This window comes from Salmo trutta, chromosome 39, assembly GCF_901001165.1.
Source record: "Salmo trutta chromosome 39, fSalTru1.1, whole genome shotgun sequence".
NCBI classification, from domain to species: domain Eukaryota; kingdom Metazoa; phylum Chordata; class Actinopteri; order Salmoniformes; family Salmonidae; genus Salmo; species Salmo trutta.
This window is the reverse complement of record NC_042995.1, coordinates 21,741,706-21,755,653: the sequence shown is the minus strand read 5'-3', so window position 1 is coordinate 21,755,653 and position 13,948 is coordinate 21,741,706. Positions and strand designations below refer to the sequence as shown.

The following is a 13,948-nucleotide window of genomic DNA, read 5'->3' as shown; positions in this document are numbered from 1 at the left end:
CATACTAACTGCACTATTTGTGATGTAAATTGAGTATGTAGTATGCTTATTGGTCATAGTATGGATATAGTTAATATGCCAAAAGTTCCCGGATGTCGTAATACATTTGCCAAAATACGAAGTATACAATCAGTGGACACTATTTATGTTATTTTGGGGCCCATTATGCAATTCTTCAGAAATGGGCGTGGCTTCACAACATTTTCAGATTTTAAGAAAATGGTGGAAAATATGCAGCCGAAGTCCATTGAGAGCACATACAAATTCATTGCTTTAACTAATTATGACAAATGTTGAGCAATATTATAAAGTACGTCTTAACTTCTGCTTTTCATAGGCTTCTTTGACAGCATGGATTGTACCAATCAGAACAGCTAGTAGAATGTTCAGTTTTGTGAAAAAAGCCATTTAACAAACCACTAGCCTTAGATCTGCTTTTGCCCAGTTATCTTATGCCTCGATGTTGCAATACTGGGGACCCCATGATGTTGAGCCTAATATCCACTCATCACTTTCTCTGAAACATTGGGGGCCTGACATGTCAGAGAGGAGAGAGCAGTGGTAAAGGTCACTGATGGGTCAAAACAGCACAGATTGAAAATGCTGATCGTGTCAAAACCAGAGCCAACTGGTGCTTGCCCATCACTGTCAGGCTGTGTTTAGACAGGCAGCCCAAATCTGATATTTTTTCCAATAATTGATCTTTTGACCAATCGTGTTTTCACATCAGATATTTTTCAGATCTGATTTGTCAAAAGACCAATTAGTAAAAAAAATCTGAATTGGGCTGCCAATCTAAACGCTGCCTGACACCCAGATTCAATTATTCAGCTAATCAAATTCTTCTCTCTGGCCTAGAGCCAGGGAGAAGGAATAAAAAATGTAATGATGTCATGGCAATTTTGTCCACTAGGTGACACAATTCGTTTAGATGTCTCTGCCTGTTGATAATTATATTTGCAATACACATTTAAACACACTTCCACAAACGATTTATCAAGCACTTATATATTATATTTATCACATTATAAGTCCTTTGTACACCATTGCCATTTGTTCCTCACTTTGTTAGGCTACCACTTTCAGATATAGCCTAATGAGGTAACGGTCGAAGGTAATAATAAACTTGCAGTGTCCTACAACAGAGAATGGCACCGACAGATATGGCAGCTCTGCTTCTAGCTCCTAAGCAACTCTGCAGTATTTCGTTTTTTTGTGTGTGTTATTTCTTACATTATTAGCACAGACATTTGTGTTATTACATACAGCCGGAAATAACTTTTTGTGACCAATAATGATTTGTGGTAGTGATTTGAACTGTGCAAAGGTCTGGGGTTGGTAGAATAGGAACACCAACAAATGGTAAATACTTTTGTGAGGAATTCATGTAAGAGATTAGAAAGAATTTGCAAATGTTTTTATTTTAATTCTAACTTTACAGGATATTGTATGAGGTTTGACAAAAATGAACCAGTCCATATGAATTTGCATAACAATCCCTTGAATTTGTACATGGAATTGGCTTCTTCAGCAGTCTGGTTGAAAACTGCACCCCGCAATTCAGGGCGTTCTGCATGTGGGCATTCCTGCCCCTCTTTATACAGTACTTTTATTGGTATATTTAAGCTACGATTCCAGTTACATAGGCAGGAGGTGAAGGGGCGCTCCAATACAGTAGATGGCGGTAATGCACCATAATGTCGAATGCCAACCGCTGATACACCCAACAGAAGAAGAGGCGAGGCAGACAACCGTAGCTAGCTGTAAGCTCAGGGATCGCAACTTTGATGGGGGCACAAAAAATGTTTGCCATAAAAGTGGAGACAAATGCAGTGAGTCTGACTAAGAAAATCAATGGGGGTAATTCGACCATGATAACGTTTCGATAGCTGGCTGCAAAACTAACTTAGCAATCATTAAAAAAAAACAATGTTAGCTGACATAAGATAACTGCTGATGCACAACCACATTTCGAAATTGTACCTTGTATTCTACCTCGCAAAAGTAAGTTGAGACCCCGACTGAGTTCCAAAAGAAATGTTACAGAGAGCCTTCAGAAGGGGGCCGCAGGTGAAGGACGCCCCCGCCTGTCGGGCACCGTTTTCCAGAGGTTCTGTTAATGACGGAGAGGACAGGTGTTCGGCAGGCGGGAGCGAAGGACAGTGTGTGCTTGCGTAGTCCTAATATGGATTCCGGTACACGGGAGCACACGGTGTTGCCTCCGCCTCCCGGAGTAGCTAGTGGTAGGCGGTGGCGACACCGGTAGACGTATCCTTCGCCCTCGTCTTTCGGGCACGTTTTTTTCCGGTACACAGCAGGTGGGTGTGACGCCGTTAGCTAACTAGTAGGCAAGCAACTTAGTTAACACACGGTGTCGCCCCAGCCTCATGCTGTGCTAGTGACAGTGTTCTTGGCCCCCGACTGTCCGTTTTCTCCGGTACACAGCAGGCGTTAGGCAACAACACGGAGTCGCTCACGCCTGCAGTGCCCCCGCCTGTCAGGCATGGTTTCTTGGGTACACAACAGGCGGGAGAAGGGTGCGACACCGTGTGTTAGCTGTACGGTTTCCTGCAGTTCTGTTAACGACCGGGAGGGAAGGACAGTGTCCAGCTGGCAAAGAGGACTCCGGTACACAGGAGGCGTGGTTGAAAAAACACCGAAAATATTTCCCTTTTGACCCACATTCGAAAGTGCCACAAGACATACCCAAGCATGAAGATGTCGCGCTGGGAGGGGGCCTTCATACAGGAACCAATGGGATACTCGAGAGGGATGGGGAGGGCGTTAATGCAGAAACCAATGGGATGCTCGAGAGGGATGGGGAGGGCGTTAATGCAGAAACCAATGGGATACCGAGAGGGATGGGGAGGGCGTTAATGCAGAAACCAATGGGATAGTCGAGAGGGGGGAGTGTTCGTGAAGAAACCAATGGGATGCTCGAGAGGTGTGTTCCTGCAGACAACAGGAACGCCCCGAATTACGTGCTGCAGTTGCATACTAGTACACTAGGTTGGAGAGGCGCTTGCTCACTCCCAGGATAGATGAGTCGAGCCCAATTCTGGGCTGGACAGGAAACAGGAGACGAATGAGGATGGGAGTATGGATGTGTTTGCATGCCGAGCTGTTAGTTAAAAAATATGAGGACAACGGGCACTACAATTCTTTCAACTGATTCACAGAAGCGTGTTAATTTCGACCATTAATTCACCAAATACCGTGATTACTGCCTTTGGTTTTCATCATCCATTGGGGTGAACACAGAAGAGGAGCCGCTGTTAAATCCCAATTTGACTGTAAGTTAATTATGAAATCAGCTTTTCTCACCTCCAGATGTGTTTAGGATTTTTTACATTTATTTATTGATAAAACATAACAATCTACTTAACAAAAAATACCTTAAACGAGTTACGGTGTACCAGCCTAGGTGATCCTCATTGTAGCGTCCCCATGAAGAAAGGGCCGGGAGACAGGGAATTGATAGCCTGCTGGGTGTGAATTGTTTGTTGAGTAAGGGTAGTTGGTTGTACAGGACCTAACATTTTAAATATGGCTGTGTTTTTTTAGATCAACATTTACCTTTTTAGAAACCCTATGATGTCAAAGCTAGTGGTCTGTTTGAAAGAGTTCAATGCTTTTGCGGTGTTCTTATGCGGCCATTGAACACTCCTTGGATAAAGGGTGTGTGTGTGTGTGGCTGGCCAGACTAGGGAACACCAAACTGACCTATTGTAAAAGATAACTGGACATCTGCGGTTAGGTCGTCAATACTAGTGAATGTTTGTTTTAATATAAGCAGGCCGGGATACAAAGTAGCACTGTCTGTGTGAATTGCTTATATGAATATCAATTGATGATGGTCAAGGATGGGTGAAATGTTTTCATGCAAATTGTATGACTTCATCGTCTCTCATCAAAGTCGGTTTGTGGAACGGAGGATAGCCTACTGCGCAATGTCATTTTCAGCGACATGATAGGCCTATTGCCTCGTTGAACAACGATATTGCTGCCGGTGTCCCCACCCTGTTCAGACTGGTCTCGGACTAGACATAATGGTAAACGTCATTCTAGGACACCAAACGTGTATGTATGTGTAGCATGGATACGCGAGGTTGAATTGCATTGAATTCTGTGTCTGGCAGAATTTCACGTTTGAATCTGGAAAGTTTGCTCTCACGATTTCTACAAGCCTTAATGTTTAATACAATTCTATATTAAGACACTTTTACCGGTTCTTGTGGCTGGTCCTTTCGGTGGTAGGGATGTGAGATGAAACATCCACAGGAAAGTATAATTACACGAACTGTTCAAAGCGTTGCTAGTGCATTCATATTTATATCACCTGAAGCATGCTCAGTAGATACAAATTAATGCACACTTGCTGAGTTCGTGCACATGCTTCAGCTGATAGAAGTCTGAACGCACTACCATCACTTTGAAAAGTTGATGTAGTTATGTGTTCCCTGTGGATATATTGTCTCCCATTCCTGGACATACAACGCAAACGTCTAGCAACCCAAATGTTGTCTGTACAAATCTCATCATGGACAATTAGCAACTACTTACTTTTTAGCTACTTTGCCACTACTTAGCATGTTAGCTAACCCTAAACCTTTTAGCTAACACTAAACCTTTTAGCTAACTCCTAAACTTACCCCCTAGAGCTAACATTAGCCAGCTACCTAGCAAAAATGTATTTAATCAATTTTAGCGTAAGGCTGTAACAACAAAATGTAGAAAAAGTCAAGGGCGCTGAATACTTTCCTAAGGCCTGAATGCCAAGTGTCATGTCTGGAGGAAACCTGGCACCATCCCTGCGGTGAAGCATGGTGGTGTCAGCACTCAGGACCTCAGTCTGGGGGGAAGGTTCACCTTCCAACAGGACAAAGACCCTAAGCACACAGCCAAGACAACACAGGAGTGGCTTCGGGACAAGTCTCTGAATGTCCTTCGATCAGAATTGAACCCGATCGAACATCTCTGGAGAGACTTGAAAATAGCTGTGCAGCGACGCTCCCCATCCGACCTGACAGAGTTTGAGAGGATCTGCAGAGAAGAATGGGAGAAACTCCCCAAATACAGGTGTGCCAAGCTTGTAGCGTCATACCCAAGGAGAGTCGAGGCTGTAATCGCTGCCAAAGGTGCTTCAACAAAGTACTGAGTAAAGGTCTGAATACTTATGTAAATTTGATATTTCAGCTTTTAAACCTGTTTTTGCTTTGTCTAGATTGATGAGGGGGAAAAAAATACATTTTAGCCTAAGGCTGTAACAAAGTGTGGAAAAAGTCAAGGGGTCTGAATACTTTACAAATGCACTATATTTACAGTACTAACATTTATTTTTTATTTTTTAACTGGTACCGAGCTACCTTCAGGCGAGTCTTGTAAGGATTGTGGCCATCAGAACCAATGTGTTTGTGAGTCTCACCTTTTCCAAAGAGGGGTCATAAGTGTGTAGCCCAAACTGATTGAGGGGGAAAAAGCTATTTTAATCAATTTCAGAATAGGCTGTAAGATTACAAAATGTGGGAAAAATCAAGGGGTCTGAATACTTTACAAAAGCTGTGTGTGTACAGTACCAGTCAAACGTTTGGACATACCTACTCATTCAAGGGTTTTTCTTTATTTTTACTACTCTACATTTTAGAATATTTGTGAAGACATCAAAACTATGAAATAACACACAGAGAATCATGATTATACAAAGTAGAAAATAGTAAAAATAAATAACCTTGGAATGAGTAGGTGAGTAGGTTATTTAACCAGGCATGTCAGTTAAGAACAAATTCTTATTTTCAATGACGGCCTAGGAACATTGACTGGTAATGTATGTATATGAGTGTTTCTTGGCTAAATAGAGCCTGTGGTTCAAAGACAAACACAGAATTGAGAGTATGACTGGGTTTCCCCGCTCGTAGCTTCAGACAGACATTCACACTGTTAAGTTAATGACCCTTCATTGAACGTAGAGTTCATTGCTCCTCTTTGCAAAGAGGAGCAGAGTGCAAGGCCTCTCACTGGATGCCATATGTACCCAGGGTGCCAATGCCTGCTAAAATATCAGAACAAACATTTGTTGGGTGGGCATTTTTTACTCTTTTCCCAGCCCTACTAGAGGTTTCTTATTGATGAGCTCTTTCTTCTTGCGAGGGGGCACAGGCTCTGCTGGCACGCGGTAAGATTGCTAGTGAAATGAAGCCTACTGGTTGACGCTGATGAGAACTTATGACACCTATCTGTCCAACATTTTATCACTATATGGTGTTTTTCAAGCAAGCATTTAATGTAGCTTACTGTACCTCCACAAGGCCCCGGAAACACTGAAACTGCCCTAATCTCTGTGTTGTTGGGGGACAGAGCAGTAACCTTTCTATAGGCAGTGTCAGCAGCATACCACCCTGCATCCCACTGCTGGCTTGCTTCTGAAGCTAAGCAGGGTTTGTCCTGGTCGGTCCCTAGATGGGAGACCGGATGCTGCTGGAAGTGGTGTTGGAGGGCCAGTAGGAGGCCCTCTTTCCTCAGGTCTAAAAAAAAATAAAATAATTATATCCCAATGCCCCTGGGTAGGGATTGGGGATCCCATGGCACTTATCGTAATAGGAGGGGTGTTAACCCCGGTGTCCTGGCTAAATTCCCAATCTGGCCCTCATACCATCACGGTCACGTAATCATCCCCAGCTTCCAATTGGCTCATTCATCCTCCTCCTCTCCCCTGTAACTATTCCCCAGGTCGTTGCTGTACATGAGAATGTGTTCCCAGTCAACTTACCTGGTAAAATAAATAAAATAAAGTCCTATCACCAAAGTAAATTCACCGACAGAACATGGGTGTATTCATTAGTGCAAAATGTTTTGCAATAAAAAACGAAAAGAAGAATTTGTTATTGGACACCTTCAGGTAGGTCCCTCCCCGTTTTGGGCCTGTTTGCTTTAGTTTGGTTCTTGGTGAATACACCCCAGTTGTGGGCCAGATGATGACAACCAACTATCTGTAGGTGGTTTCATAGTTTCCTAGTGAACGCTGTTTACATTTTACAAGGACAGCAAGTAGCAGGAGTTGTGGTTTCACTTTTGGTATGACAGCGATTTCACTGTCATGCCAAAAGGACAGAGGGAAAATAATGGAAGGTATTGCGTAAGTGAGGTGTTGTGCATATCACAACAAAGACGTATCCATTTTTAAATTGACCCCTACCTCCTGTTCACTTTTGGAGTTCTGAAAGAACATGCAGTAGCTCCACCTTGCCTTTCAATAGGCTAGATTGAATTTTTGTAATTATTACATAAGCCTATCCAGTCCTCACAGATCTCCACAAGTGTCTAGATCAGTGTTACTCACTATTTTATGTAAGGGAGCCACTTTGTCAGAAAACGCACACATCTTTAATTTGTTGTACTTTTTCTTCCAATATTATCAATAGAGAGCAATGGAGCGCACACAATTGTTTTGATGTACAGCACATCACAAATATATACACACACCACATGTATAAGACCCATATTATTTTATTTATTAGTAGTTTTTTATTTAACCTTTATTTACTAAGGATAGTTCTGTAATTGGATGAGTGAAAACGTGCCTTCTGCTCCTTGACTGAATTAATTCTAAATGTATAGTCTGTTGCTATCCTTGTGAGGCAATCCAGGTGTGCATTGGTCAGTCTGTTTCTCTGTTTTTGTTTCACAATGTTCATTGTTGAGTCCCTTCTCCTTCCCTCGCGTGTTTTCTCCTTCCCTCGCGTGTTTTGGGTGAACAAAGATGCCGGATTTGATCAGGTAATATTATCTGCAAAAAATGTAACGAGCTTTCAGAATATCCTCTCGTGTTTGTCCCTGAAGGGGCCGTAAACATAAAAGTTCCTCTCTGATCGACTCGTTTTGAGGGAAGCGGACCCAAACACATAATTGGGCAATGTTACTTACATCTGCACTTTCATCAAGGGCAATACTAAAACACGGCGACGGATATGTCAGTAATCAGTTGCTTGCTGATGTCTTCGATGGGTCTTGTTATGGTTGAGTCTGAGAGTTGCAGTCCCTTAATTTGCTTTAAAATAGCTTCCTTGTTTGTGAAATCAGCATACAATATTTTGGCTATCTCCGCGTCTGTGAAGGCCTTGTTTCTCGCGAGTATCCAAGCAATCTCATACAGTGGGGGGGAAAAAGTATTTGATCCCCTGCTGATTTTGGACGTTTTCCCACTTACAAAAAAATGATCAGTCTATAATTTTAATGGTAGGTTTATTTGAACAGTGAGAGACAGAATAACAAAAAAAAATCCCCAGAAAAACACATGTTAAAAATGTTATAAAATGATTTGCATTTTAATGAGGCAAATAAATATTTGACCCCTCTGCAAAACATGACTTAGTACTTGGTGACAAAACCTTTGTTGGCAATCACAGAGGTCAGACGTTTCTTGTAGTTGGCCACCAGGTTTGCACACATCTCAGGAGGGATTTTGTCCCACTCCTCTTTGCAGATCTTCTCCAAGTCATTAAGGTTTCGAGGCTGACGTTTGGCAACTCGAACCTTCAGCTCCATCCACAGATGTTCTATGGGATTTGTAGTATGATCTAAAATAAGGATGCGCGACAACGAGGTTCTAGCTCCAGCCTGTTTATTAACCTGAACCTCGCATGTCATACCTAGGTACGGATACCCCCAAGGGACATCTTACATCTTCCCCTCTCCCATGAACAACAACTCAACATGCATAACTGAAATGCAATTTGGAAACCAGTATTATTCTCTAACATGCTACTTCACATCCTGAAACAGTATGAAAGCATTAATTCACATTGTACCTAAGTTAATGTTCATACTGTCTCTTTTAGCTGGGTATGGTCCCCCACAGTATGTTTTCTCTTCATGTAACATAGTCTTTCAACCACTCTGGTGGCTTCACATCCCTTTTTGGGCGCGCTTGTGACTCTGTGAGCATTCTCTCTCCTTCACCCTCTTTTTGTGCATTTTCTGTGGCCTCCGTCTGTTTGGCTGGTAGATCTGGAAGAGCTCTGAGGTGTGTTTTGTTCCTTCGTACCTCTTCTGATCTTGTGTCCACCACATAGGAGCGTGGGGCATCCGCTTTCCTCAGCACTATTGCTGGTATTTTTGAGTTTGCAATCCACACACTTTGACCTTCGGTCAGCTCTGGCCTCTCCTTAGCACGGTGTCTCCGATTAAAGTCTCCAGTTTGCGTTTGTTTCAGCCGTTTGTCCCTCTCAGCGAAGGCCTTCCTGTTAGGCCATCGGGGATAAAGCTGAGCCGGCGAGACAGGCGATGGGGAACGCAGCCCCCTGCCCATCAGGAGCTCGGCAGGCGACGGCCCATGATGCAGTGGTGTAACTCTGTAAGCTAACAGAGCCCTGCATGGATCCTTGTTCTTTTTCAGCAGTCCCTTGACTGTTTTCACAGCTCTCTCTGCCTCACCGTTCTCTGTGCATGGTAGGGGCTACTGGTCACATGTGTGAAGTCATATTCTGCGGCAAAAGCAGAAAAGGAGCTTGCAGAGAACTGGGGAGCGTTATCTGTAACCAGGACCTCAGCGACCCCTTGCCTGGAAGAAATGAACTTAAATCCATTAATAACACCAGCTGATGTGGTTAGGGGTGTCTTTGCTATTTCAATGTATCTTCAATAGTAATCTACCACTAGCAGATAAGTGTCATTTTTCCAATAGAACATATCTGCCCCTACCTTTTGCCATGGCCGTTTTGGCAGCTCCGTTGCCATCATTGGCTCCGGATGACAAGGTTGACATTTTGTACAGACCTCACACTGGGCCACCAGCTTGGCAATCTGAGTACTCAGACCAAGCCACCACACTGACTGTTGAGCCCTCAGTCTGCATTTGGTTATCCCCATGTGTCCATCATGCACTCTGTCTAGCATTTCTGGTTGTAGAGTCTCTGGGGTAACTCTCCGTTGTCCTTTAATGAGAAGGTCTCCATTACAGTGGAAGTCACTTTGGTGCACCCAATAGGGCTTCAGCAGCTGAGGCAGTTTCTCCTGCCTGGGCCATCCCTTTTTGCACTGCTGCACTATCTGTCGCCAGATGGGGTCTCGTCGTTGATCCTCTGCAATCTGCTGCAGTTTGGTCTGAGATGCAGGTAGACTGTCTCTTATTGCATTAATGGACACCTGTACCTCACCATCTAGACGTTGCTCCTCCTCTGATAATGGATGTTTAATTGGGGCCCTGGAGAGTGTGTCTGCTGTGATCAGTGCCTTCCCTGGCACATACACCATCTTGTAGGTGAACCTCCGTAATCTGAGGCGGAAGCGCAGAACTCTGGGAGGCAAGTCGTCCAGTGCTTCTGTCCCTAACAGAGCCAACAGTGGTTTGTGGTCAGTCTCTGCTGTAAACTGCAGGCCAATAAGGTATTGGCTGAGCCTTTCACATGCCCATGTGATAGCCAACGCCTCCTTCTCCACTTGAGCATACCTTTGCTCTGTGTCGGATAAGCTTTGGGAGATGTATGCTATTGGACTCCACTCCATGTTGTCCTGCATCTGTGTGAGGACCACCCCTAGCCCAAAGGATGATGCATCTGCTGATACCTTTGTCTTAGCGTGGGGACGGTACTGGGCCAGCACTCACTGTGAGGCCAGGTCTCCTTTGATTTTGTCAAACGCTACCTGTTGCATGTGACCCCATGACCAGTCATTCTCTTTGGCTAGTAAGTCTTTCAGAGGTTTGGTTGTATCTGAGAACTGTGGGAGGAACTTACCCAAATATGTGGCCATGCCTAAGAAGGTCCTGACTTCAGCCACGTTCTGGGGTCTGGGCATATCTGTGATGGCACTGATCTTCTCCGGGTCCGGCTCTATTCCAGCTGCACTGATTTTGTGTCCCAAGAACAAGACCTCTGACTGTGCAAAAGTGCATTTTTCATTGAGTGTCAGGCCAGTCTCCTGGATTCTGTTCAGAACTGCTGTGAGCCTTACATCATGTTCTGCTCTGTCCCGTCCACACACGAGTACGTCGTCCTCGTGGAATATGACACCACTCAGCCCATTCAACAGCTGGGACATGCGTCTTTGGAAATGCTCAAGACCGGAAGCGATTCCAAATGGCAAACCGTTAAAACAGTACTGGCCAAACGGTGTTATAAACGTTGTGAGCGCCCTACTCTCTGGTGACAGCGGTATCTGCCAGAAACCTGAGCGGGCATCCAGCTTTGAAGACTTGTGAGCCATCCAACTGAGCCAGTGACTGCTCCACTGATGGTAAGATGTGTCTCTCTCTGCAGAGTGCCTCATTCAAGTTAGTCATGTCCACACAGATCCTTATGTCCCCACTGGCTTTTGGGACCACTTCCATCCCTGCACACCAGTCAGTGGGACTCTATTTTAGACACCGCCCCAATTTCTTCCATCCTCCCCAACTCTTCCTTTACTCTGACCAATAAAGGGATAGGCACACGGCGAGGGGTGGTAAGGGCATAGGGGACAGCATCCTCTTTCAGGCGGATTTTGTAGTCCCCTTCTATCCTTCCTAGACCAGAAAACACTTTTGGGAATTTCTTTTTGAAACCCTCACCTGGGTCCTCCAGTTCGCTCACTCTCTCAATGAGTTGCAATGCTTCAATTGCTGGCAGCCCCAGCAACAGTCTGGCCAGAGAGTCAATGACGAAGACAGGCTGGATGGCACTTTTGTCTTTACTCTCCAGTTTAATCACCAACTGCCCAACCACTGGTAAAATCTTATTACTGGGCCCGTACAGTTTGTTGTTTGTAGAGAGCAAAGGGCCATCTCTACTATAGCTATACAGCCTAGTTGGAATTGCTGTCACTGTTGCCCCTATCTCTAGTTTAAATGACACAACCTCCCCATTGAGTGTAATGTCTGAATGCCAGCCAGCATTGTTTTCCTTTACTTCTCCCAGAAAGATGCTGTCCTGCTGTACCTCCTCTGAGACCTCATACATTTGCTTTAATCGACAGACAGCTGAAAAGTGTCCTCTCCTGTGATATTTCCTGCATTCCGCATCCTTTGCTGGGCAATCTTTCCTGCTGTGGAAAGGGGATTTCCCACATTTGCGACAAACACTTGAACTAGCTACTGGTGCTGTCTGTGATTGTTTTCTCCACGTCTGTTTCTGTTCTGTGTTCCCCTCTTTTATTAGCTCGGTATGAAAACGCATTTATTTCCTCACTCTCTTCGCTCTGCAAGGAGCTGCTGGCTGATGCCGAGCAGCGTCATCTGCTGTCTTTTTACTGTCTCACTCTGCCTAACCTGGTTTACAGCTTTGGACAAGGTAAGCTGGGAATCCAACTGTACCTTTTCAGGAAGTGATATTTCTTATTCCCACTACAATCCAATCTCGGATCAGCTCTTCCCAGAGTGCGCCAAACTGACAATGTTCTGCTAGCTTGTGAACAGCTGTGATAAAACTGTCTGTGGTTTCACCCTGTTTGCGCACATTGAACCTCGCTCTCTCAATATATAATGTTGTGTCTCCCTACAAAACACATTTTAAAACAGTCTTTAACAGCACTGTAGTGAAGTTTCTCTTCCTCAGTCAACATTGAAGCATTTAATATATCCTCGGCTTCATCACCCATAGAGTAGATCAGTGTATTAACTTGAAATGCCTCATCTTTCACGTTTAAGCCTGATGCTACCCTGTACCTTTCAAAGCGCCTGATCCATTTCGGCCAGTTTTGAATGTCCATACAAACAAAATTCTCCAGGGGACTAATGCGAACTACAGGATTAAGGTCTGGAGACTGGCTAGGCTACTCCAGGACCTTAATGTGCTTCTTCTTGAGCCACTCCTTTGTTGCCTTGGCCGTGTGTTTTGGGTCATTGTCATGCTGGAATACACATCCACGACCCATTTTCAATGCCCTGGCTGAGGGAAGGATGTTCTCACCCAAGATTTGACGGTACATGGCCCCGTCCATCGTCCCTTTGATGCGGTGAAGTTGTCCTGTCCCCTTAGCAGAAAAACACCTCCAAAGCATAATGTGTCCACCTCCATGTTTGACGGGAGAGATGGTGTTCTTGGGGTCGTAGGCAGCATTCCTCCTCCTCCAAACATGGCGAGTTGAGTTGATGCCAAAGAGCTCCATTTTGGTCTCATCTGACCACAACACTTTCACCAGTTGTCCTCTGAATCATTCAGATGTTCATTGGCAAACTTCAGACGGGCATGTATATGTATTCTTGAGCATGGGGACCTTGCGGGTGCTGCAGGATTTCAGTCCTTCACGGCGTAGTGTGTTACCAATTGTTTTCTTGGTGACTATGGTCCCAGCTGCCTTGAGATCATTGACAAGATCCTCCCGTGTAGTTCTGGGCTGATTTCTCACTGTTCTCATGATCATTGCAACTCCACGAGGTGAGATCTTGCATGGAGCCCCAGGCCGAGGGAGATTGACAGTTCTTTTGTGTCTCTTCCATTTGTGAATAATAGCACCAAATGTTGTCACCTTCTCACCAAGCTGCTTGGCGTTGGTCTTGTAGCCCATTCCAGCCTTGTGTAGATCTACAATCTTGTCCCTGACATCCTTGGAGAGCTCTTTGGTCTTGGCCATGGTGGAGAGTTTGGAATCTGATTGATTGCTTCTGTGGACAGGTGTCTTTTATACAGGTATCAAGCTGCAGTTAGGAGCACTCCCTTTAAGAGTGTGCTCCTAATCTCAGCTCGTTACCTGTATAAAAGACACCTGGGAGCCAGAAATCTTTCTGATTGAGAGGGGGTCAAATACTTATTTCCCTCCATTTAAAATGCAAATCAATTTATAACATTTTTGACATGCGTTTTTCTGGATATTTTTGTTGTTATTCTGTCTCTCACTGTTCAAATAAACCTACCATTAAAATTATAGACTGATCCTTTCTTTGTCAGTGGGCAAACATACAAAATCAGCAGGGGATCAAATACTTTTTTCCCCCACTGTATGTTGCCTCTGTCGTTTTCTCTGCAACAGTGCTAGATCT

The 13,948-nt window shown here is 44.4% G+C and overlaps 1 protein-coding gene across 4 annotated transcripts in view; it reads left to right on the top strand.

Annotated features, from left to right (window-relative positions):
• Nucleotides 1–2,838: 2,838 nt before the first annotated feature.
• Nucleotides 2,839–13,948, top strand: part of LOC115179787 (ras-associated and pleckstrin homology domains-containing protein 1-like) — a 74,600-nt gene continuing 63,490 nt past the window's right edge. For 2 of the 4 annotated variants that reach the window (XM_029741549.1, XM_029741550.1), the window contains exon 1: nucleotides 2,839–3,293. The gene's annotated coding sequence lies outside the window, so the exon portion shown is untranslated. The remainder of the gene's footprint in view (nucleotides 3,294–13,948) is intronic. The other 2 variants (XM_029741551.1, XM_029741548.1) reach the window with 1 other exon arrangement.